This window comes from Lissotriton helveticus, chromosome 9 (assembly GCF_964261635.1).
Source record: "Lissotriton helveticus chromosome 9, aLisHel1.1, whole genome shotgun sequence".
Classification (NCBI taxonomy): Eukaryota; Metazoa; Chordata; class Amphibia; order Caudata; family Salamandridae; genus Lissotriton; species Lissotriton helveticus.
In genome coordinates this window covers 738,688,031-738,714,675 of record NC_136070.1, presented here as the reverse complement: position 1 = coordinate 738,714,675, position 26,645 = coordinate 738,688,031, and the positions used below count along the sequence as shown (strand labels likewise).

The following is a 26,645-nucleotide window of genomic DNA, read 5'->3' as shown; positions in this document are numbered from 1 at the left end:
GCTACGGTGGCGCTGTGCTCATGACGAGCTGAGCTCTTCACGACCACACCCGTTTCCTTAGAATGCTCAGTACAGCGGGGCAATTAGCCTCGCGTGCGAGGGTTGCGGCCGTTATGACGAGCTCAGCTCGTCATGAGCACACGGCCATCGTTGCTCATGACGAGCTGACCTTGCCATGAGCATGGGAGGGGTTAACATTAGTTCTCATTTCTACCATGTACTATTTTTTCACGAACAATGTGATTTGGGATGTTATATCAATTGTTTTAAATATTATCATTTTAAATGATATAAGTGATATAATTTAAAGCGGTATAAGCATTGCAGAGAGAAGGGATGAGCAATAGTTCATATTGTGTGGTTACTAAGTTGAAGACACTGTGTATGAAGTAGCGAGAGTTATAAGAATTTGAATGTGCTTTGTAAATTATAAATTAACAATATGAGGACATGTTTTTGTGTAGTTTAACTTTTTGTTGTTGTTAAAGAATAAATTAATTTATACTCATTTGAAGCTGGTGTATAATGTAAACATCGAAGTTATACCTATAACCTTAGAATTTATAATCTGTGTATATTTTAAGCAATCGTTTAACCATTGCTTTTTTCTTTGAATTTCAATGTTTTTTTTATTTTAAAAGAAAATGTGTTCCAAATTGTAGATTTTACTGTGATCGAGTGCAGTGTACTTTAGTGAAGTGTGGTACAGTAGAGTGGAGGAGTGGAGGAGATTGTCGTACAATGCACTGTTGTAGAGTGTGCTGTTGTACAGTGGAGTAGAAGGGACTGTGTAAAAGTGTGTGTACAGTGGTGTACAGTAGAAAAGTGTACAGTAGACAGGTGTCAAAAAGAGTAGCATAGAGTGGAGTGTTGTAGAGTGGAGTGCGGTACAGTGGAGTGGGGTACAGTGGTTTGTGTAGAGTAGAGGGGAGTGTTGTAGTATAGAGTAGAGTAGAGTGGAGTTGAGTGGAGTCGAGTGGAGTGGCGAAGTGCAGCATACAGTGGAGTAAATTGTTATATTGTACAATGATGTGTTGTATACTATAGTGGTGTGGAGTGCACTAGAGTGGACAGGTAAGTACAGAGTCAAGGAAAGTGTTATAAATTGGAGTAGTACAGTACAGTTGAGCGATGTGTCCTAGAATGCTGGAAAGTGTACTAGAGTGGAATAGATTGTTCTACACTAGGGTGTAGGGGCATAGAATGGAATAGAGGAATGTACACTGTAGTGTAGGAGCATAGAGTGGAGTATAGTGTTGTATAGTTCCAAACAGTGGTAGAGTTTTGTAGAGTAGATTTGCCTAAAGTGGTATAGAGTGGGGTACAGTTGGGGAGTGTAGAGTGGAGTATTGAACTGTGCCATAAAGTGGGGTAAAGTGTTGTACAGTGGAGTGGCATAGCATAGAGTGGAGTAGCGTGTTCTACAGTTGAGTGGCTTGGAGTCGAGTAAAACAGAGTGGTGTGTTGTAGTATGTCGCAAAGTGTCGTAGAGTGGAGTAGAGTGTCACGGGGTGGATGAAAGTGGTTTACAGTGGAGTAAAGTTGAGTGTGGTACAGTATGGTTCAGTTGAGTGGGTTAGATTAGGGGGTGGCATATCGTTTGAAGTATCTGGTACCTCTGTTCCCCTTCTGCCGTCATTTCCATTTTGACTATTCTAGTAATTTCCTTTAGGTTTCATAAAGTACAGTTTTAGTCCCCTACTCTCATCCCTTCTCTCCTCTGCAGCACTTGCTTGAATTTGTTTTTTTTTCCGGTGTGAGGCAGCTATCTCAGACACAGATGACTGAAATCCGATCCCATTTGTCCAGGGTAGGACCCACCCTGCTCTGCAATTCCCGTCCCTGCTCACACCGTCTGATATGTCAATGAGCAGTCAGGCATTTATAAGATATAGAGAACATGGGCACCAGGTCCTTACTAACAGAGCTGCCCCAAGTGGCGCTACATATCCTCTCTTATCCGCTGAGAGCTTTTATGTTGCCATCTCAGCAATCAATTTCTTTATTTGCTTCCATGCATTTATTTCCTATCAGTTTTTAATATTGCTTTTCCAGAACACATAAATACCAAAGTGTGGCAAAACTCTTAACACATGGCCAAGAAGCTGATTTCAGGTTACAGACGAGAAATTATACATAGCAGAAGAACACAAAGGGCAAAACAGGAAGAACAGAATATATATGCAATAAAAAATATATTACGTATCACATGTATGGTTTCTATGCATAATACAGGTACATGAATAAAGAGTAGACTGACACACTATAAACTTTAAACACAGCACTCTAAACTAGTGGCAATTGGTTTTAGTGTTCAATTATAGAATGCATACTTTCCAGCATCTAAACCTCTTGGCACTGAAACAGGCCTCAAGTTGTGAGAAAGGCAGCATGAAAACAAAAGTCATTTTGATGGCTGACATGATAGCGTTCCATACCCTGGCAGCACTTCTGGAGAAGGATTGCTTTTTTTTTTAATAACTCTTTTTATTGGCATTATGTAATAAACAATTCCAAAAATCAAAATGGGCGCTCCTGTAGGCAGCGTTTACACTAATAGTTACAAGCATCCCAGTGCTCCATTATCAGTATACTGGCGACATCTATCGCTACAAAGACATTAGGTCATTATGTCATATGCAAGGAGCAGCTGAGCACCAGTCCTTCGTGTATGTCCACAGTACATGTGAGTCTTTGCGCCATCACTCCACCTGAATTGCCAGTTCATATAAACCCTGCTCAGTGGTAACCTGGAGAAGGATTGCTTTTAGTGTCTTTGGGATCGTTTATCAAACTAATGTTATTAAGATGTTTATCTCCACTTGTCATCGTTTCTAAACCTGCAACAGTATCCGCTGTCTCCGCTGAGTTTCATATCGGAACACATTCACTATGTTTCCAGGTCTCCTGGGCTCCCCCCCTTCGCTATTACCGGCTGGAACTTACCGCTTGGAGGATCACGGCGGTTCTCCCGTGTTTCACGATCAACTGGTCCCCTGGAGCCTAAAACAACTCTGCCAGCGTTGGATTGCTCCGGCTCTCCCCTCGGCTGTCTCTCATGTGGCTTTATCTTGCTCAGCTCCCCCGGCTCCGTTACTGCACTCGGCGTTTCCCGTTTTGTTGGATCAAACAACCGTTGCTTTACTCTGTTCCTCATCTAATTGCTATGCCGCCAAAAAATCCTAATCTTCAGGTGAAGCCGCCAAACACCCGCTGTGGGAAGAATAAGCATGCTGTCACTGATGGTGCCGAGGACCTGGAAGCCGCCAATTCGATGCGTGGGACGCTGAAACCTGGTGAGTCTACCTCTACATCTGCTTCTACTCTAAAAAATGGGGGAGAGCCTCTGAGCAGGAATCTCAGTCAAACTGTACCTGCACTCTTAGAGAAACAAGCTGTTAAAATGTTCTCATACAGCGCGCATCGACAATCTTTCCTCCACCGGCAGATTTGGGAGACCCAGCTCAACCTGATAACACTGTGGGTTCTGTACAGGCTATCGGGGGAAATGGAAATAATGCTGTAATTAATGAAACTCTATTAAACCCTGATTTTGAAGATGAAGCAACGCATATCTCTGAGTTCTCGCCGGTATCTGGATCACCGTCGCACTGCATTACGGGACCCGTAGTGCCAAATACCCTGAACTCTGTTGCTGGGGCTGGAACTGGGAACGGGGAATTCCCTAATACTGAGACTAGCTCTACGGCTAATACTGCTCAGAGCATATCAGCGCCCACCGAAATCCTGTGCCAAGATACTGTTCTGGAGGCTAGCGATTTTTTTTTCATGTCTGACCTTACCTCCGATGAAAGCTTACACAAGGACTAGGCCGATTATCCAGAGGATAGCAGCTTGGGAGAGGAGACGGGGGCAAGTGAGACCTTACCTGGTTCTAGTATAACTGTAAAGAAACACAGGGTCAGGAGATCATCCTCATCTAGGAATAGCTCTAATGGTGCAGAGGACTATTTGCCCCCACAGTCTAATTCCTTAAATGAACAAGCCATTCTTGAAGAACCCGATTCTGATCCCTGCCCGGAAGTGACTCTCTCTATGATATATCAAACAATGCTGGCTCACAGATCAGATACTAAAATTGAGATTGCACGTACACAAGGCACATGTCAGAAAGTGAAAACCGCTGTCCGCCGCATTACCAAAATATGCACTGATATGACGGCTAGAGTGTCAGAAGCTGAAACCAGGATATCGACCCTCGAAGACGAAGTCGCCACACAAAAGAAGGAACTTGCCTTTGTTAAAGCACAAAGGGATGATGTTAGCTTCAAGCTTGCTGAGTTGGAAAACCAATCGCGGAGAAACAACCTGCGTGTGCTAGGAGTTCCTGAGAATCTTGGTGGATCAGATGTCCGGAAATTCATCTGTGAACTCTTCTCGACAGCGTTCCCAGAACTTACATCTTGGGACTGGCCGGTGGTCATTGAGCACGCCCATCGTTTCTCATTTAAAATTAAATCCAAGCATAAAGAAGGAGATTACCCAAGAGCTATTCTGGTCAGATTTAATAATTTTCAAGAAAAAGGCGCCACTGTCTACTTACAAAATCCAGCTAAGCTCAATGTTATATTTAAAGGCCAAACGAGATTCTTTGTTTCAGAAATTTTGGCAAAAGAATACCTCGTTTCCTTATGAACTGATGTATTTTTTCTGTAGAAATAATATTTAAATACTGTAGTTATTTTGGACTTAAATGGTTACGTGGCTGGATCAAGCTGAATACTGAATACTAATTTTTCTTTTTTTGGGTCATCTGGGAGGGGGGCGGGGAGGCACTCTGTGATCCCAGGGACTGGCTGTCCCTGTGCCTCATAAGGTGGGCAGGAGTGGGGGGAGGGTTTCAGGGGCGAGTAGGGAGGGTGTGGCTAGGTGGTGGGGGTGGTGGGGGTGTAACTCAACATCAGTCGAAGCTGAGCAAGATATTTGTAATTTGTCATTTGTAGTGGTATTTGTAGAGCGCAACGGTCGCTCCGAAAGGAGCATCTTGGCGCTGTTTGATGGTAAGCAGTCAGTTACATAAGCAAAAATTCAATGGCGGCCATGATATATTCGTATGGGAGATTAAAAATCCAGGTTTTTAGTAGCTTCCTGAACTGGGTTTCTTGGGTTTGGGACCTGAGATATTTGGGCATATGATGATAATGATTGGATATAAGCAGGATATGGATCATTGTCCAGATTGGTTTATTAATGCCGTAATATTGGGTAAAGCACTAAACTCTGTAGACAATACGTTTTGTCGCCGATTTAATAAGGAGCTCTGTTTGATAGATTCTGATCTTCTAATCTCTTCTTTTGTCTCACTTTTTAATGAATAGGGTAATTAAAATTTGTACTTTCAATGGTCTCAATGATATGAAAAAGAGAGGTATTTTGGCCAAAATGATTCATTTGTTACAAATAGATATCCTCTGTCTCCAAGAGACACACTTATCTTGGGAAAAAAGGGATTTGCTAAAGAATCAAGGATTGGATTTGTTAATATCTTCCAGGCAGTCAGGCATAAAACGAGGTGTGGCTATACTCATGCGCCGGAATTTGGGCACAGTAATCAAGACCTCTGCTGATAAATGGGGCCGTTGGGCCACGGCTGAACTCCTCATTTTTCAGAATAGGATCATGATTTACTCAGTCTACGGCCCCAATCTGGACGACTCTGAGCTATTTAACTCCCTAAACCTGGAGCTTGCTTTCAGCACTATTCCCATTATTTTTTGTGGGGATTTAAATATTCATATTGATTCTGAGTTCAGCATCAGACAAAATGAAAGATACAGAGGTCTGAAGCCACGATCGTTTAAGGCTCTGCGGAATCTGGTATAGATAATAGTCTTTCAGATGCCTGGAATATTCTTCACCCAGATGAGCCCGGCTTTACCTTTTTCTCTGCTCCTCATAGGAAATTTGTCCGTATTGATTATTTTTTCCTATCTCAGTTTTTTTTGGACAAAATTGGGTTAGAAGTTCTTCCTAAATTATTATCAGATCACAATCCTCTTTGTTTAAAGCTCAATATTTCCTCAGCTGGACAGGCCAAGAAATCAACTTGGACGTTTCAGCGGAATTTACTTTCACAACCAGACTATATTCAGTTTATGTCTAATATTATTCAGGAGTTCTTTGAGATAAATAATGGGTCGGCATCAATTCCAATAGTTTGGGACACATTCAAATCAATAGTACATGGAGAGACATTAAAATATGCCAATCTTCAATTAATGAATAAACGGAACAAATTTTAAAAGGATTGTGATATGGTTCTACACGCAGAGAAACAACTAGCTGAAAGTATCAAACTTAATAGATACACAGAGGAATCCCAACTTGACTTATCAATTAAACGTAGTTTAGTCTATGCCCATATAGCCGACCAGGTAGCCTCACATCATATTCAATACAGGACAGAAAGATATGAATTGAGGGAACAAACCGGTAAAGTGCTTGCGCACAGATTACGTCAAAGAACCACCGCTAATGATATTCTTAAAATTCAAGATCCTAATGGGGGCATTAAAACTTCTAAAGAAGATATACTGGCAGCATTCAATGAATTTTACAAATTATTATACCACCAACCTGATAGCGTACCTGATTCTGCTATTAAGCACTATCTTGACAAGATAAATACTATAGAAGTGCTTCCAGAACACGCAGAGTTTCTTAGTGCCCCAGTTACCTGGGAGGAGATCAAATTAGCCATTACTGGACTCGCGCTCGGCAAAGCTATGGGTCCGGATTCCATTCCTTTAGAATTTTATCGAGTTTTCAGAGGAGTTCTAAAGCCAGAACTGATGAAGATTTTTTGTTCTGCTTTTGCTGGCAATCCACCAGAGTCATGGTCTCATGCCACCATAGTTATTGTTAAAAAGAAAGGCAAAAATAGCGAATAATTAGGGTCATACAGGCCTATCTCACTAATCACCACTGATAGTAAAATTTATTCAAAGATCCTTGCTAATAGATTGAATCCATTGATGCCGACTCTCGTATCCATTAGACAACATGGCTTTATATTAAAAAGAGACACTACAGACCACGTTAAAAAAAAATAGCATTATTAGATTGGGCACAGGCCTCTGAATCCCTAGTTGCCGTGGCCCTGTTGGACGCAGAAAAAGCATTCGACAGGGTCGCCTGGGAATTCTTATGGTCTGTTTTGCTTTGGATGGGTCTCCCTAATACATATATTAAGGCAGTTAAAGCTCTCTATTGTCAACCCAAAGCTGTCATAAGAATAACAATAACCGACTCTCTTTCCAAGGGCTTTGCGATAACAAGGGGGACAAGACAAGGCTGTCCTTGTTCCCCCTTGTTGTTCGCTCTATACTTAGAACCATATTTACGTAAGCTATCTTCTGAGACAGATATCATACCCGTAAAAATTGAAAATATCTCATTTAAAGTATTCGCCTACGCCGATGATGTGGCTGTAACCACCACAGACATCAGACGTGCTTTACCAAAAATTATTCTCTTGGCTGAAGCATTTGGCGTTCTATCCGGCTACAAATTAAACATGGCCAAAACTCAATTAATTCATTCTGATTTCGGCCGACCCAACGACCTAGTTTTTGATCCTGAAGCTCAATATCTTGGGATAACGATTTCATCCAAGATCGATGAGATTGTACGTCTTAATATAGAACCCGTGTTAAACTCTTCTAACAATAGCTCTCCTATTTTTGGCTTATTATTTCACAAAGATCGATAGAATGGTATCCAGGCTCCTTTGGGGGTATCATCGCTCCCGCCGAGCCCTGAAATGGTGTTTCCTGCCCAGGTTAAAAGGTGGGTGGGGAGTTCCTAATTTCCGGTTGTACTATTGGCTTATTTCTTTAAGATATATGGGTATACTCCTTTTTCCGGATATTATTACTGAAGAATCCGTTTATCCCTCAGTTTATGAATTATTGTTAGGCTAGGCGGCTCCTCCATGTTTAGTTAAAATTATTGAACCCAGTTATTACAAAAAAAACTAATTTAAAATTATTTTAGCTGGCTTTGTAATCTGGCGACAAATTAAGAAAAAAATCCTCTGTTTGGGTGAAATTAGCCATTATTCTCCAGTGAATAATAATCAAGCCATATCAGCCGTTTTTCATGATCCAATCTTAAGAAGATGGCTCCTTCCAGGAATTCAGGTTCTGGGTGACCTATACGAAGATACTCAATTCTCTTCATTTACTGTTCTTCAAATTAAATATGGTGTACCGAAGAATCACTTTTTTAAGTATCTCCAGATCCGGAGCTTTCTAGAATCTAAAGGTCTTCTTACTCACTGTTCAGTAAATCTTTATTTCGATGATAACAACCATCATAAAAACACAGGTTATAAAAATTCATATACATTACAATACTGAACTATATATAAATTTAAAAACAGATACATAGCTAATAAAATTCATATAAAGAGAATACGAATTTTGTATACATCATGACTTAATCCCGTGTGTTCCGTAGCCTAACAGCAATTTTTAAGAAGCTTATCACAGAACATAAAGTGCGAGTATCGTTTGCTCTTTGTAAAAAGAGTAATGCAGCTTTAGCATGACGCAATTTATTCTCTTTTAAAATGTCGACTAGGAAACTACGCCTAGGAGTCTGATAAAATGAACAAAGAAGTACAAAATGAAGGGTGTCCTGCGGAGACCTATTGTCGCAGCCGCAGGCACCCTTCTGCTCAATCGTTACAGTAAAACCAGAGGGGTAAGCTAATATGTTATGTAACAAATTGAGCCTAAAACGACACATTAAAAACCTATCCTGCTGATTGTGAATCAGCCATAAGTAGGGTTCCATACCCTCCCCATTCTTAATTATAGAGTGGGCCTCTACTGAACTCTTTGATGACTCAGTGCCAACTCTAATCATGTTATATTTTTCCAGCAACAGTTTCCTAACTAGTGGTTTACAATTGGTAGCAATCGTGGAGGGATTACTGAAAAGAGTGTGTTGGCCAGTGTGTTTTTGACAAAATTTAGCCATGGGATATGCAGGCCCTTCTCCCTTTGCAGACAATCTGCAACAATTTCCCTACTCAATCCCGCCTCTGGATTAATCCAGATTCTGAGCCATGCCATAACTGGCCTCCTCTTTATCAAATCTGTAATGTATGGAGTACCAAGTTCCCTATGAGCAATCTCAGCTGGAATGGTCTGAGAGATCTTTAGGATTCTCCGGAGAAATGTATCTTCCTCCAGCTGTGATTTTTTAGAATCCCTGAAACCCCAAACCTCGGCACTATATATAGCCTTTGCAGTGCTTATCGAGCCATATAAACACATCACTTGTTCGGGACACCAGCGGCCCAGCCTGCGTGCAAAGTTTAAAATGGCGCCGTTTGCAGAAACCAACTTCGCGCAGCGTTCCTCAATTAAGGATCTGAACTAAATCTCACCATCAAACAAAAGACCTAAGTAGGAAAAAGTGCTTACAGTGTCCAATCTGTAAATCCCTATTTTGACCACAAATTTCTTTGAGGGTTTTTTACCTGCCACCATGACGAAAGACTTGCTTAGGTTCACCGATAGATCCAGATTTTCCATAAACTTAACAAAACCATCCACAAGGTATTGAAGACCTCGGGCTGTGCATGCAAGCAGGACCGCGTCATCCGCGTACATCAGTACCGGAATTTGACGCGTTCCTACTTTGGGACAATCTACTTCCATTGCACTAAGGGTTTACTCAAGCTCATTGATATACAGCGAGAATAGAAAGGGTGCAAGAATGCACCCTTGCCTTACTCCACTTGAGCACGGGAAAGGGTCAGTCAGTCCCCCCTCCGTGCTAAATGGGACCCTAGCAGTGGTATTCCAGTGCAACTCTTTTACAATATTTATAAGACCCCGGTCAATTCCCAAATCAAACATCATGGTCCACAGCTTGTTCCCATTAACATTGTCAAAAGCCGCTGCCAGGTCCATAAACCCCATAAAAATAGTGCCATTGCTAACTTTAGTATACTTAGCGGTTAACAAGTACAAATTAAGGCACTGGTCACTGGTCGATTTACCCGTTCTAAACCCATACTGTGTGTCAGCTATAGTGTGTTGCTCTTCCATCCAGGCCATAAGACGGTTCAGTACCACCCGGCCTAAAATCTTAGCTGAAGTATCAATTAGTGATATAGGTCTGTAGCATTTCGGATTATCCCTACTCCCTTACTTGAAGATAGGGACAATTAATGCTGTAGACCAGGATCGGGGGAGGGTGATTTAATAGATGCGTTTAAAACCCTCGTCAAAATTGGCGCCCACAAGTCAGTGTTACTTCTGTATAGGTCTGGGGGGGTCCCATCGGGCCCTGGGGCTTTATTCGGTGTCAGCCCTTGAATTGCATTAGTTACCTCTATTAGTGAGAGCTCTACTTCTGGACATCGTGTGCCAGCCCAACCTCCTTCTTGGGTAATTTCCTTACTATGGTTATATAGACCTTCAAAGTGGGTGACCCATTGCTCAGGGAGGATATTAGTGCTAATAACCGGGGTGTTACAGTCCTGGAAACAGGGCCTGTTTACAATCCTCCAGAATTCTGTGAAGTCCCTGTTCTCTCCCGCCTCTCTTAAATCAGCCCAGACTTCTGCTTGAAGAGTAGTCTTTCTTTCTTTTACCTTTATTTTGTACAATTGTCTACATTTAGCTACTTTGACCTTGTCCCTAGGTTTAGCTTTGAGGGTTGCTTTTAACTCCCTTAAAGCTCTAGAACAATTGGTGTCAAACCATCTTGGCTGTGTGCTAGTCTTTCTCGGGCCCTTTGCTGTCAATAGGGAATCTGCCAGTTTAGTTAACGACCAAAATGTCGCGACTAGCTCAGAACCCTCTATTGAGGGATCTAAGCAGTCCTCGACATATTTTTTGCCTTTTTCTAGTAGGTTGTTGTAAAATTCCTGCACATTAATTTTTGCCCAGCTTAATCGCCTCCCTTGATCCGTGGGCCTCAGGATTATATCCACCTGCTTATTCTTATCCAGACATCCCGTGGGTATTAATTCTAACATTAAAGGGTTGTGATCACTGAAAATACTCCATTCTGTTCTTGCTTCCAGGATCCAATGTTTTGCAAAGGCGGATATCATTATGAAGTCTATAATAGAGGAGCATCCCCTACCTTTAAACATTGGGGTAAGCATGCCCTCAGGACCCGGGGTAGTCAGGTCGATCGTGTGTGCCAACGTGTGGGTATCTAGTACCTTGGTTAATAGCGCTCCCTCCTTGCTATGCTCCAGGTGTGGCCCTTTCTTAATTGGGCACGCATCCCAGTTAGCTGTAACAGGGATCAGGTTTGGACAAAGGTGGCAATTTAAATCGCCCACAAGTACCACAATCGGTTCTCCCCCCTTCTTCCTATGTTCGGCTTCATAACTAAGTCTACCCTCTAATTCTTGCAGGATTTCATATTACCATTTATAGGTCCTGAATTGTAGATGTTAAATAACTGTAGTTTTAACCCTAGCCCTTGAAATGTTATTGCTTGAAGGGTATGTGATGTCCAGACTGGTGTTGTCCATTTCCCCTCTAAATTAAGGTCAACATAAATAGCTAGCCCACCTTTAGCCCTTCCTGACCTACATTCTTGAGCTGGGACGAAGAAGCACTTGTAGCCCTCTAACTGATAGGCAGAAGGATTGACTGCCCATGTTTCTTGAAAGGCTAGAATATGAAAACCACATATGTACTTTCTCCACTCAATGTTTTCAAATTTTCCGGCTAGACCTGCGACATTCCAGGACAAAATGTTCATCTTTCCCCCTGTCGCCTTTACTAGCTTGCTGCCCTGCGAGTTTAACCTTAGTTCGTCATTCCTCATATGCCTGGCCCCCTGTTCACCCCCTTCCTGAGTTATTAATGGGGTTGGAGGCCCTTTCACATATTGAATTCCCTGATCCCCTTGTTCGGTACAATCACTGGGCAACTCACTGACCGTCCCAACATGACTATGCCTTGAATGGGATAGTCATTCGCTCTCATCCAGGGACTGCAAAGGCCTGAATCTATTTGACCACTGAGCACTGCCCTGATTTGCTATAGGAAAACCACGGTATTCATGATTCCTTGCCCAGTGCCCATCTGTTACTCTAGCCCTCCTACCCTGAGTCTGACTTGGAGGGAAGATGTCACATTTTCTAGGATAGAAATACCCTAATGGCATAGATTGTATAGTACTCGTGGCATTCCTGTTATGGTTACCCAATATGTACTCCACTAGGTTTGGATTCCTAAAATTTGCTATGATGCAGTTCCCTTCAATGTCTTTCCTCCTGCAACCAATCCAATTTGCCCTTCTCACAAGTAGGATTTCTCCCGATTCCTCCCCTTGCAGTGGCCTGTGGATGTTCAACCAATGAACAATCTTACTTTTAAGTTCCATATGTGACTCCTTCTGACCCACCATTAATTCCGGTACTCCGGTGAAAACAACAACATATGGACTTGCTTCGGGGGGCAAATTTATACATGGTAGCGGGGAATGCATTCTATCATTTTGCTTGTGGCCTGTCTGGTAGTTATCTTGTGGCAAATAAATAATTAATTACCGGTTCTATTTTTGACTGGATACAATATAAACAGATAGCTCAATAAATAAGAGTCAAGATACGAGGTCGCTGGAGTTGACAGGCTTTAATTAATCATAAAAGGACAGGAACAGGACAGCCTGTACGGGAATGGGATGGCAGCTGCCGGGGGCAGGATCTGGGAGCATAAGGGGGGTAACTTTTTTTAATAACAGTGCACAATATTTATAGTTAAACAAATACATTGCATTCAATACAGTAGGCGTAGCAGTAGGCGGAGTTTGTAGCAGTTGCGAAAGATAAGGCATAAAGTGGGTGTAACAAGAGGTGTGTACAGGGCGTATACATAGACATGTGATACAAACGTAACAGAATATGTCATAAACGGGGCGGAAACATGGAGGGGGCTACCTGAGCAGCTGGGACCTCTAACCTAGTGGTGCGCGCAAACTGACAATGACGTGTTCCGAGGGAGAACTGGGAGGCTATGACTTCTGCGCTAGAAGAGGAGACTAAAGTCTGGAGTGTCAGAGCGACATGTACCTAAAGCCTATCTGGTATTTGGTGTTTAGAGAACATGTTGATAGAATCCAAAAGTTATCAGGGCAAAGGCTAACAGACATTAAGACTGGTGCATGCATTATTCCATATGTATTGTGTGTGCGAGGAATATTCTATGAATATTAATACAGTATTTCTCTTACATGGAGACATAAAGGCTAGACCGTGACGGAAACTATTGATGCGATTCAGTAGCTTAGGAATGCAGAGAAGGAGGGCTGGACTGATAACTAGAATCATAACATACTCTTGGCAGACTGGGAGGCAGAGCCAGGCCGAGCCGGGCACTGCGAGGCATGAAAGTAAGTGAAGGGTCAGGGATACAGGTGGGGGCTGTATCGCTCCTCGGAGAGGGTTCAGGAGACAGGAGCTGAATCTGAGTCCGGGCCCTTTTGAGGCCTAGAAACGGGGATAATTCAATGACATTAACGTGCACACTGTAAAACGTGGCAACGTAGCTTTACATAGGCCTGATATTCGTTGTATTCACGATAACTGGAAACTGACATACTAGAGATGGACACAACTGTAATTGCGTCTTTAATTGATCATAGGGGAATACATGCATATCGATCATGCACATATAGCAAAAGATGGAGAACACGTAGGCACATACAACATGGCAAAATTTACTTTTCCACATTCCCTCCTTGTGCCCTACGTTTCCATCAGGAAACATCTATATTCATGATACCATCTATCATTTCATATAGCATCATTTGCTCGTCTCGAATTGTCTTGGAACGGGATTTAGGACTAGGAATACAAGAGGTAGCGCACATGCCGCAAATCGCAGGGCCACATTGTATACAGAGGCAGCAACTGAAAATGATCATTACTGCGATACCTAGAAATGACAATACTTTCCATCCCCAAGCAGATATGATACTCCAGAGCCAACCGGACCATGTCCAGGTGCCTGGATTCTGGTGTAACTGATGGGCAATTTTATGAAGTCTGGTTATAGCTGAATAAACAGACGGCGCGTTATTAGGAATGAAAATGCAGCAACTAGATCCGATGACTCTACATGCTCCTCCTCTATCGGCCAGTATGACGTCAAGAACGAGACGATTTTGGAGCACGACAAATCTCATAGCAGATTGCTCTTCGGTTAAGTTACCTAGAGCAGAAGTAGTCTCATTCACTACTGCTTCAACGGTTCTGGTTAACCTACGGATTAACTTACTATTCTGGATAGGTCCTATAAAGAAGAAAAAACCTTTATTGAAATCTGTATATTGTTCTAGAGCAGTTTCAGTTTGATCGACAATTGGGGACTCGATCTCCCTTCTATGTCTGACGTGTACTAGATGTGTGTTTCTGTGATAATCTGATGGGGCTAGAAAAACTGGTGGCAGTAGGAAGGCAATGTAACAGGTTCCATCCCAATCGAGGGGCAGACGTACATATGCGGTCTGACCACAAACAAAATAAGAATGACGTGAGGCTTTGAAAATAGATTTCCCACTGTCACTATACTCGACAGTAGTAGTACAATCACTATGTCCTACATGTGCGGAACCATTATTTCTGACACATAATTCGCCTTTGACTGGTAGTACTGAAATAGCAGGTAAGTCTGGAGTAGTATCAGAATGAACATTCAGGACCATAAAATTCGAAGAATAATTACCTAAATCATATACTTCATTTTCTAGATCTAACCCTGTTCTATGGGGGAGACCTTGCTTGTCTGGAAAGCATGTTCTATTCAGAAGGGACATATCATTTGAAGATGACGTTAACGTGGACCATGCTCCACACGAACCATTATGTGAAAACGGATAAGGAAAGAGTGGCAGAACTCCCTTCGGTGTCTGGAAAGGGGGGAGTCGACCACACACCCAACAATTAGTGGCATTGCTGGTCTGGTGTGAATAGTGTAACATTCGGATGAATGTATTATTTCTCATAGCAAGACGATAGGATAACTCATGAGGAGGCAGATCACTAAATGTGTGCTCTACTGTAGCATTAGAAAACTTATTTACATGTGAACTTGGAAAACATAAGTGTAATGCATAACTTGTGCAGGTAACCATCAAACTTAGAAACAATAAGAAACTTAGAAAAACGATACATCGTATAGAGTTTTGACTAACTCTCTCACTATGGGGGTCTATCTCATACATGTCAGATACCTGTCTAACCGTTTCACCCGAGGGGGACTTAGACAATTAAACTGGCTGACTTATTTTACTAGACCGGAGTTTCAATTTATACTCCTGCTGCGGAGTTTTCTCTAACAGAGGAACTTTCAGTTCCGGATTTAGATTAATGTCTGGTTTCAGGCAGTCTTTAGAAATGGAACAGTCTTTAGAAATGTCCTTTATAAACGTCTTTTTCCGGACTCCATGGAATTTCTTGATATGCGACAGATGGACCCATCCCTTGCGGCCTTCCAACTTCACGGCCGTACGGGTGGTCAGAAGGACTAGTCTCGGCTCCTTCCAACGAGGCTCCAGCGGACTTGAACGATCAAAGTTCCTTACGAGAACAAGGTCTCCCGGAATGACCTCATGCGGTTTCACTTCGGTATTGTCTGGAAATGCAGCGGCAACCTGGGAACGACAAGAGTGTAGGGCAGACATCAAGGAAGCTAGGTAATCTGTCAACATATTACTGGAAACATCTGTAATACTGCGGGGTCTAGGTGTACCCCACATATTTGGGGGACGGCCGAATATGACCTCATAAGGGGACAGACCTGATCTGGAATGTGCGACCATGCGCATAAAGAATAAAGCAACTGGCAGGGCAACTAGCCACTCTACACCTTTCTCTTTACATGTCTTGGCAATACGGATTTTCAGGGTCTGATTATGTCTCTCTACGAGACCGGCTGCTTCAGGATGGTGCACACAATGGAACTTCCACTGGTACCCTAACAAAAGGGAAACATGTTTCATTAACTCGGATGAGAATGGCTGGTCGTTATCAGAATACACGACCCTAGGGAGTCCATAACGGGGGAAGAATTCACGAACCAACTGCTTGGCAGTGGTCGCGGCTGTGTAATCTGGAACTGGATATGCTTCTGTCCACCTGGACAAAGCGCATACAACTACAAGAACATACTTGAAACCTCGACATCGCTCCATCTGAATATAATCCATCTGGAGGACTTCAAAAGGGTGGTCAGGGGGTTGGAATCCACCTTGTTCCACCGGGACACTTTTACCTGGATTGAACTGGCAACATATCATACAGGTACGGACTTTCTGCTTGGCTGCAGCTCATAAGTGTTTGTTGAACCAAAGGTTCTGTATACTGTCTAACATGGCTTTTTCTCCTAGATGTGCTGGACTATGTGCGGTATTGATAATGACTTGAACCATAGAGTCGGGGAGAAACCATGTGGCTTTTCCCTTCGTCAACCATCCCTGATCTGTCTGGACCCCTCCTTGTTCGGACCATTTCTTGATTTCTTCAGGAGTAGCATGTAACTGTATGTCTATGACATCTTGTGTAGGGTCTTTAACTGTCATACAAGTAGTCTGTTCTGGAATGCATGTCTGTGTCTTGTTAACTGGAATGTCTGGAGTCTGAGCTGTGAGCTTGGCTGTTCGATCGGCTAGATCGTTACCTTGGGAAATGATGTCAGTAACTTTCGTATGTGCCTTGCACTTCATGATAGCAATAGCTGTCGGTAAATGTATTGCATCTAACAGAGCTTGAATGAGGAGACCATGCTGAATCTTGGTTCCATGAGAAGTCATAAAACCTCTCTCCTGCCAGAGTACTCCGAAGTCGTGTACAACTCCGAATGCGTAACGTGAATCTGTATATATGTTCACTTTCAGGTTCTTGGCACGTATGCAGGCTTGGGTCAGAGCAACTAGCTCTGCTGCTTGAGCAGACAGGGTGTCAATACGGTGTGTTTCAATAACTTCTGTATCAGTAGTCACTGCATACGCGGCTACTAGTTCTCCTGTACTAGTTCTCATACATGAACCGTCCACATAAAGTGTCAGGTCGGGATTAGGTAATGCAATGTCTGTCAGGTCTTGTCTTGGCTTAGTCATAGTGTTAACAACTTCCACACAGTCATGTGTGGCAGGATTTGAAGTAACTGATGGTAACAGTGTAGCAGGATTTAAAACGTTGCAGCGTCTGATTCCTATGTGTGGCTGGAACAGTGTCAGTTCATAACCTGTTAAACGTGCAATGGTCAAGTGCTGAGTCTGTGTTCGGTTTAAAAGAACTTCCACGGAATGTGGAACTTGTACTGTCAGGGAGTGTCCTAATACTATGGAATCACTTTGTCTGATAGCTAGAGCTGTGGCTGCAACTGACTTGAGGCACGCAGGCAGAGCCTGGGCTACTGGATCTAGTGTGCTCGAAAAATAAGCACAGGGCTTGTACTGTCCGGCTTGATCTTGTGTGAGAACAGATAATGCAGTACCATTACGTTCTGTGACAAAAAGTGTAAAAGGCTTACTGTAGTTCGGTGTAGCTAGAACAGGTGCTTGGCATAAGGCTTTCTTTAATTCATTAAAACTAAGTGTATGTTCAGATGTCCAAGGGAGGACAGTCGATACGGCTGCCTCCTGTGTCGTTAACTGTATCAGTGGCTTGGCTAGAAATGCATACTGAGGAATCCATTGTCTGCAGTAAGAAGTGAGGCCGATAAAAGCACGTACCTCCTTCTGTGTCTTGGGCTGTGGAAGACTCGCTATTAACTGGATACGGTCTGGTGTCAACTGCCTACCCCACTTGGACAGTAAGTGGCCTAAGTAGATCACTTGCTGGACACAGAACTGAAGCTTCGAAGGGGACACCTTGTGCCCCATCTCGGCTAGGAAATACAGAACTGTAAGTGACGCTCGCTCGCAGTCACGTTCAGAACGGGCTGTGATCAGTAGATCATCGACATACTGGAGCAGGGCAGTGTCAGCTGGCATGTGAATATTGTCTAGTTGTCTTTTAAGTGCTTGACTGTAAATACTAGGACTTTCTGTGAAACCTTGAGGAGCTCGTGTGAATTTATAGCTCCTTCCATTTAAACAAAAACCGAAAAGGTACTGGCTGTCTGGATGAATGGGAACACTGAAAAATGCATTCTTGAGGTCTATTACAGTAAAAAATGTAGCTTCGGGATCAATAGCTGTCAATAAGGATGAAATATCTGGGACTACTGGATACTGGGGTATGATACATTTATTAAGTTCTCGAAGGTCAATCACTAATCGATATACTGGAGGTGCATTTGGATCAGTACGTTTCATGACTGGAATGATAGGAGAAATACATACATTGGAGTCAGTTTCTACAACCACTCCTTGAGCAATGAGCTCATCAATAATTTTGGATAAGGCTGCTACAGCCTCAGGTGGCAATCTGTACTGTCTGATTCGTGGCAGGACTATACCTTGCTTGAGGGTCACACGATGGGGTGTGATTTGCATAAAACCTACATCAGTTGGACCTTGCGCCCATAAATGCTGCGGTACATTTGACAATCTCGGATCAAAATCTCGTAATACATAGTGACCTTTAAAGTCACGTAAAAACAATCGTATTCCTTCTGGGGAGCAGCAAATAACTGCACCTAATTCTTTTAACGTCTTGATGCCTAACAAATTTTCTGGACATGATTTCGTAAGTAACAAATCAGTAGTTCGGGACAATGGACCTACTTCTAGGGATACTGGTTTTGAAATCTCGTTCACAATAGGCTTTCCTGAAAATCCAAGGGAAACATTTCTAGAGCCTGAGAGCGGAGCCCCTGGAACCTCGTCATGACTGATAGTAGTCCTACTTGCCCCTGTATCAATCAGAAACTTTCTGTCTTTCCCTAATACTTGACTGTGTACATAGGGACCCTCTTGATCTACAGGTATCTCGATGAGAGGCAAGCCTACCTCCCTCTCTAGGCTGTTTCATGAATACGGTTGATACTCTGGATACTCTGTCTGGGCATACTGGTACATCTGCTGTGTAACATGCTGTGTTGCAGCGATAGGCTGCGGTGCTGGAACTGTCTGTTGTGCATTTTGTGGTGGCTGAGAAGTCTGTGGTACTTGTTCTGGTCTAGGCGGACGTGGTCTTTCTTTAGTCTTACCAGTTGCTATGTTGTGTTTCAGAACTGCACACTCGTTTATAAAATGACCTGGCTGTTTACAATAATTGCATGTCCCTTTAACGGGAGCTGCAGGATGACTGGCTTGATTCGGACCCCTCTTCTGACTGTCTTGTGGAACAGATTGTGCAACTAGTACTTTCATTTTCGTGTCTTTCATACGTCTCCTTTCGTGTTCTTGCTCTTCCCTGATTCTGTTCTGGTGATACTGGAGCATCTGTAACATTTGTGACGGGGTACTAGCTTGCCAGGTACTTTCGACTTTCAAAACTCGATTTTTAACTTGTGGGCTTGAATTCTCGACTAGTTTAGTAACAAAAAGATGAGGGTATGACTCGCTACCTGTCTTTAAACCACTGTTGATAATGAAACATTTCTCAAATCTAGAATAAAAATCACTAGTATCCTCATCCTGTTTCTGTTTGCATGCTGAGATTGCATCCCAATCTTCCTTTTTCGTGGCTAATAATCTTGGCAAAACCTGAATCAATAACTCGGGCAATTCTTTACATTTGTCCCCAAGACCGGTACCTGGTACTCGTATTTTATCTTCAGCTTCTAGAGCTGTCCAATCGATCTTTTTCTCTCCCACCTCCCATTCTTTTTCCTTGAGTTTTTCATATACCCCTGCGGGCAGCAGGACCTTTAACATTTTAATAATATCTGGATACGTGTATTCTCCCATACGGAGCATGTCTTTTAATTCTCGATGGAACCCTGCTGGATCTTTGTCGTGACAGGGAATTAATTTCTTCATCTCTAAGAGCTCCATCTTTGTGACAGGGGTGTAAACAAATACTCGTTGCATTTCACCACCCGCTGTCCTAACTGGGTGTACTTCTCGTAACGGATGCTGTCTATCTATGTAAAATGGTTTACTTTCTGGAGGTGAGACGTGAACAAAATGCGGATTCAGAAACGTTCTATATTTGTGGCGCTGTTCTAGAATGACACTAATTAAATCGGTACCTAAACTTTTCCATCTATACTGGAGCAACTCGTTCAGAACATCATGTAACGGACCTGGATCAGAATGTTGTCCCTCATACAGTGTAATGAGGTGCTGGATCATATACATACCCACCAGTCGCTGCTCGGCTGGGGGCAGTTTCAGAAACATTTGTGCCACTATTTCATCTGGAAAAGTGGTAGAATCAGTAGTCCATCGAACTGCTGATCGGGCTAGTTCTTGTTCATACATAGTACTAAGTTCACTATAACCGATTCGTGATTTCAGAATGTGATCGGTAGCTTGAAATACTTGTTCTAGAGAACCTTGTTCTAGTGCTGGAAGGTGAAAAACTTTCTTGCGTTCTAGGCGTGAATGTCGGTCTAGAAGTCTAGATTTACCTACATACGCTATTCTGGCGGTATTCTCGTCTTCTACCTCTTCAGTATCAGTGTTGTCTTCTTTCTCGCTTACTTGTGCTGCTTTACGATTGTCGTGTAACCTTATTATTTCCTTACGAATTTTCTTGTACATACTTTCTATACTACTGAATGTCTTGTGTCTACCCTCGGCTATATTATCACTCCACCTTGTCAGAACTTTCATTTCGGTCGGATCTTTAGTCGGACAATCTTGTTCCCTTACTAAACAATTAATTAGAAATTTTAATAGCATGAGCTGGGTCTCAGCTTTCCTTAGAGACATGATTTCGCCAATACTTTCTGGATCGTCTCCTGTACGGATGAAACGATATATTCTGTCTAGATCTTCTTTCATATTCGGTAGGGTGTCCAAATACTCGGTCACCCGTCTTACGCGCAATGAATATATAACCATATTATCATCGCCTGGGACTGGATCATAACGGCATTCGGTAAGAGCTCGCTTGATATCTGCAACGGACTGATATTTGGGCGTACGCTGTAACGCACGTTCATGTAACTCGACTAACGTTACACGTCTGTGTGGCGGCGGGGTACCAGGAGGACCTCCCCCCGCGGCCCCTAAACTGGAATCGTCGACTGATACTCTTCGTGCTGGCAGAGTGACCGATGTAGCGGGAACTTGTACTATGGGCTGGACCGTGGGTACCGTAACAGGTGCTGTAACAGGTGCCCCGGTGGCTGGAAGAACAGGAATTACATTATTTACAGGAGCTGGCGGAGCAGGATTTGCATATTCTGGGACTGTGTCGTCCAAATAGGACGAGAGAAAAATATCAGCTGCGGTCGGTTTGTGACGTAGCTTAATCGGAACTAATGGCGGCGGAAAATTACATGGTGCTTCCGGGGTTGCTTTTGGCAAGCCCTCGGCAAGAAGAGGATACATACCCTTAATGAGGGCATTTCTCTGTCTGTCTGACTGTTCGGCTTTAACTCGTTCACCTACTTCGATTAATTCCCTTTCTTGGGCTCTTTCAGAGGATTCTCTACTTAATTCTGACTTTCTGATTTCTTTTTCGGTTCTTTTATGAGATTCTTTGCGCCATAACTCGATGGCATCTTTCTGGGACTGTCTAGATTTCTTTTTCCATAATGCTTCTTCTACTCGCATGATGCACTCGGCATCCCATGTACCTGATACAGGCCATCTATATTTCTCTTCTAATTCCTTGGTGTACTCTACCCATAAATCTAGATATAATATGGCACTTATGCCATGTTTATGATACATAAAATGACCTGGACTGTCCCTAGGCGGGACAGGAACTGCTTCCTCGAGCAGACCTTTTCTAGTTTTTAACTGACGTAACTTCGAGAACAGAGGCATAACTAGGCTAGAGTCTGGACACAGTACAATACACGATAAACACAGTAATAACTTTAAGAAAACAAATCACTCATACCACGACATTGAAAACACATGAAATAACATTTAAAATAACAGTTCGGACAGAATACTACCTGAAATACTGAGAACAGAACACATGAATTTCTCGAGAACAGAACTGACTAGAATTACTAGATGCACTGCTGAAACAGTACGTAACTTACCGGTCCCATAAAGAGACACGTCAGGACCCGCATCCACCTAAGTGGACACTTCGTGTTGGATCTGTGTACCCAAACCCACGGACCAGAGACAAATTAATTGACCCTGTCTAGATACTACCCCAGCAACGGTACTCACAGGGCAGCAAGAACGGAAGGCCTCGGACTGGACTGGACTGCTACGACGACGGACGGACGAACTTCGGACTTCAGTTACAGGTGGGCCTCCGGATACCTCGGACCTTGGACTCTCGGCTTGGGCTCTGGTCGGGACTCGCCGCGTTCCTCCACCGCCTCGTCTGGACGCTGGACCGCAACCTCCGTCTCCTCCGTGGGCCTGAGGGATACTTGAAGCAGAAATATCTGCACGTGCACGGTATGGTTCCGTCACGGCTGCAGAGGATCAGGGGGCCTGCGTGGCTTCTCCGGCGCGTGGGGAAAGGGCAAGTCCCTATTCGGGCACCATTATGTGGTAAATAAATAATTAATTACCGGTTCTATTTTTGACTGGATACAATATAAACAGATAGCTCAATAAATAAGAGTCAAGATACGAGGTAGCTGGAGTTGACAGGCTTTAATTAAGCATAAAAGGACAGGAACAGGACAGCCTGTACGGGAATGGGATGGCAGCTGCCGGGGGCAGGATCTGGGAGCATAAGGGGGGTAACTTTTTTAATAACAGTGCACAATATTTATAGTTAAACAAATACATTGCATTCAATACAGTAGGCGTAGCAGTAGGCGGAGTTTGTAGCAGTCGCGAAAGATAAGGCATAAAGTGGGTGTAACAAGAGGTGTGTACAGGGCGTATACATAGACATGTGATACAAACGTAACAGAATATGTCATAAACGGGGCGGAAACATGGAGGGGGCTACCTGAGCAGCTGGGACCTCTAACCTAGTGGTGCGCGCAAACTGACAATGACGTGTTACTAGGGAGAACTGGGAGGCTATGACTTCTGCGCTAGAAGAGGAGACTAAAGTCTGGAGTGTCAGAGCGACATGTACCTAAAGCCTATCTGGTATCTGGTGTTTAGAGAACATGTTGATAGAATCCAAAAGTTATCAGGGCAAAGGCTAACAGACATTAAGACTGGTGCATGCATTATTCCATATGTATTGTGTGTGCGAGGAATATTCTATGAATATTAATACAGTATTTCTCTTACATGGAGACATAAAGGCTAGACCGTGACGGAAACTATTGATGCGATTCAGTAGCTTAGGAATGCAGAGAAGGAGGGCTGGACTGATAACTAGAATCATAACATACTCTTGGCAGACTGGGAGGCAGAGCCAGGCCGAGCCGGGCACTGCGAGGCATGAAAGTAAGTGAAGGGTCAGGGATACAGGTGGGGGCTGTATCGCTCCTCGGAGAGGGTTCAGGAGACAGGAGCTGAATCTGAGTCCGGGCCCTTTTGAGGCCTAGAAACGGGGATAATTCAATGACATTAACGTGCACACTGTAAAACGTGGCAACGTAGCTTTACATAGGCCTGATATTCGTTGTATTCACGATAACTGGAAACTGACATACTAGAGATGGACACAACTGTAATTGCGTCTTTAATTGATCATAGGGGAATACATGCATATCGATCATGCACATATAGCAAAAGATGGGGAACACGTAGGCACATACAACATGGCAAAATTTACTTTTCCACAATCTGCCCGATTGTAAGATACGGGATTCCCTGTTTGGTTTTGTGTTGCAATTGTATGTCCCAAGGTGTTAACTCTATCCTTGTCCCCTCCTTTTTGCGTGCTTGTTTCTCCCAACTGAGCTGGGGCTTTGGGCAATGTGTGAACTTGTACTATGGTGCATTGCTCGTTGCTGACGCAATTATTCTTAGGTGGGGGTTGCCTGGATAAAGGCGACCCTACTGCAGTGGAGGTTCCAGTTTAGCTAGTATTTAAGGCCTCCCTTGTCTTGCCCTGTTTGTGGAGTTCATGTACTATCTTGTCTAGTTTACTCACTAGTGGTTTTATTTGGCTCACTATAAAAGCCTCAAGATGTTTTTGGAGTCCTGCAATTATGGGTTCCAACCACCCGGAGGTGTTACGGGACATGGGGTCTTTATTATCTCTTCCTCATCCTCATCCTCTACCTCTTTTACCCTACTATCTTTTCTGGTTTGTTTCTGTTTCCTGGTACGTGATTTTTTGGGATCCTTTGTTTTCCTTCTACTTTGGGCACTATTCTTTCCAACCCTGTCCGATTGTCCGCCCTCATCTATTACCAGTTGGGCACATGGAATAGATTCTGAAGATTTATTTTGACTACCATTAAATGAGATTTCACATACATTTGGATCTAAATCTAGTGTGGGTGTAGGGGACATGGGTGTAGGTGTCATGAGTAAGCTCCTCTCCGTGCGCTCCATCTCCCCATTAACTACGCCTATAACCTTCCTCAGCATTAAGTCAATTGCCGTTGGCGTTGCTATATGATCTGCAGTGTTAACGGGGATTGGGCGAGATTTAGGGGGTATAATTGGAGTACGGGGTTTACTCTTGGTAGAGCGGGTTTTTGGTTTGGTGGCCATGCTCATTGTGCAATAGACTGCACTATGTTCTAACTCACAGTTGTCTTAAGACACAGGCAACAATAGAGTAACAGCAATATGGAAAACCCACCACTAATCAAATATTTGGTCAATTCAAGCCCTTCATAGAGAGTCTACAGTCTTCTCCGCCCCGTGTCTTACAGTGTTCAAAGTTTGCAGAGAAGGATATTCTTGGCAGACTACCACTAGTCAGTTCGAAAGTACCTGCTCGATGGACCAGAGGGAGTGGCCCAGCCCAGCCTCGGTCACACCCGGACGGCCACAGACGGCCCGCCCTCTGCCCGGGCTCAGCCCGGTGATGCCCGCGCGCGTCCCGCGACGCGGGAGGAGCGGCTCGACCTTATGCGCCTCCGGGCGCGGGTAACTGATGCTGCAGGCGGCGTCCCTGTGTCCAAGCAGGGGACGCTGGGAGATGTAGTCAGTGTTTTTGTGGGTCGCTCCCCCCTCTCGGCAGCCGCGGTGTCAGGTGCAGCGGCGGGGGAGAGCGGAGCAGGAGAACACGATGTCCGAGGGTCCACACAGGTAAGAGATATTCTAGCAGTTCGCCCAACAAGCTTTCAGCCCCGCTCGGCCGCAGGAGCGGATCGACCTTATGCGCCTCCGGGCGCGGGAAACTGACGCTGCAGGCGGCGTCCCCGTGTCCAAGCAGGGGACGCTGGGAGATGTAGTCAGTGTTTTTGTGGGTCGCTTCCCCCTCTCGGCGGCCGCGGTGTCAGGTGCGGCGGCGGGGGAGAGCGGAGCAGGAGAACACGATGTCTGAGGGTCCACACAGGTAAGAGATATTCTAGCAGTGCCCCCAACAAGCTTTCAGCCCCGCTCGGCCGCAGGAGCGGCGCGACCTTATGCACCTCCGGCGCGGGAAACTGACGCTGCAGGCGGGAGTCCCCGTGTCCAAGCAGGGGACGCTGGGAGATGTAGTCAGTGTTTTGTGGGTCGCTCCCCCCTCTCGGCGGCCGCAGTGTCAGGTGCGGCGGCGGGGGAGAGCGGAGCAGGAGAACACGATGTCCGAGGGTCCACACAGGTAAGAGATATTCTAGCAGTGCCCCCAACAAGCTTTCAGCCCTTTCTTACTCACTGTTGCATGAACCCTAATAAGATATTAGAAACTACCAGGAAAGCCAAGAAAATAGGTCCGGTTTATCAAATTACCATTAACCAACTAGAAGACGATCTATCTCTCATAGAGAATAAATGGCAAAGGAGGCTAGACTCTGTAAATATCGATATGGGAAGATCAATCGAGCTATCCATCAAGATACTTTTTAATGGATCGCTCCAAAGTCAACATTATATGTCGATTTTTGATCTTTATTATTCTCCTGTCAAAATAGGTGGAAGGCTGGAGGTGATTCGAGATGTAATCGTTGTGAAGAGATGGATGCGGACTCTATCCATATGTTTATTAAATGTGAGAAACTCTCCCGTTTCATTACTGATATCGAATTTTTTATTAATAATAATCTAGGGGTTGTTGTGAATTTTTCTCCTGAACTGGTAATTTTTGACCTTCTAGCAGATCAGTCTGGGATTAGATCTACTGCTGAAGAAGCTTTTCTGTTTATCTGTATGTCCGTTTTCCGTTTCTGTATAACTTCTCGCTGGATTGATACCGAACCCCCAGCTTTTCATCAATGGCAGTGTAAGCTGCTTTCCATATATCACTTAGAAATGGCTATGTATAGGCTTAAGGGGATAAGGAAAAAAAGGCAAGGATCAAAAATTTGGGATCCAATTTCTAAATGGATTTAAGATATCTGTCTTTTTGGTGTTTTCTCCCTTTGTATGTTTCTTTTTTTATTATATGTATTATTCCTGTTCCTTTTATACTGCTCATTGTACGACTGATAGTTGAAATAAAACAATAAAAAAATATTTTAAAAAAAAAGATGTTTATCTCCAAATATGAGTAGGGGCAAAATGGAAATTGTATTGAGAAACAAAGAAGCCAG

General features: G+C 43.7%; 1 protein-coding gene across 1 annotated transcript in view; it reads right to left on the bottom strand.

Annotated features, from left to right (window-relative positions):
- LOC144783270 (uncharacterized) overlaps window positions 1–26,645 on the bottom strand; it is a 1,224,061-nt gene that overhangs the window by 733,079 nt on the left and 464,337 nt on the right. The gene's annotated exons all lie outside the window — the stretch shown is intronic.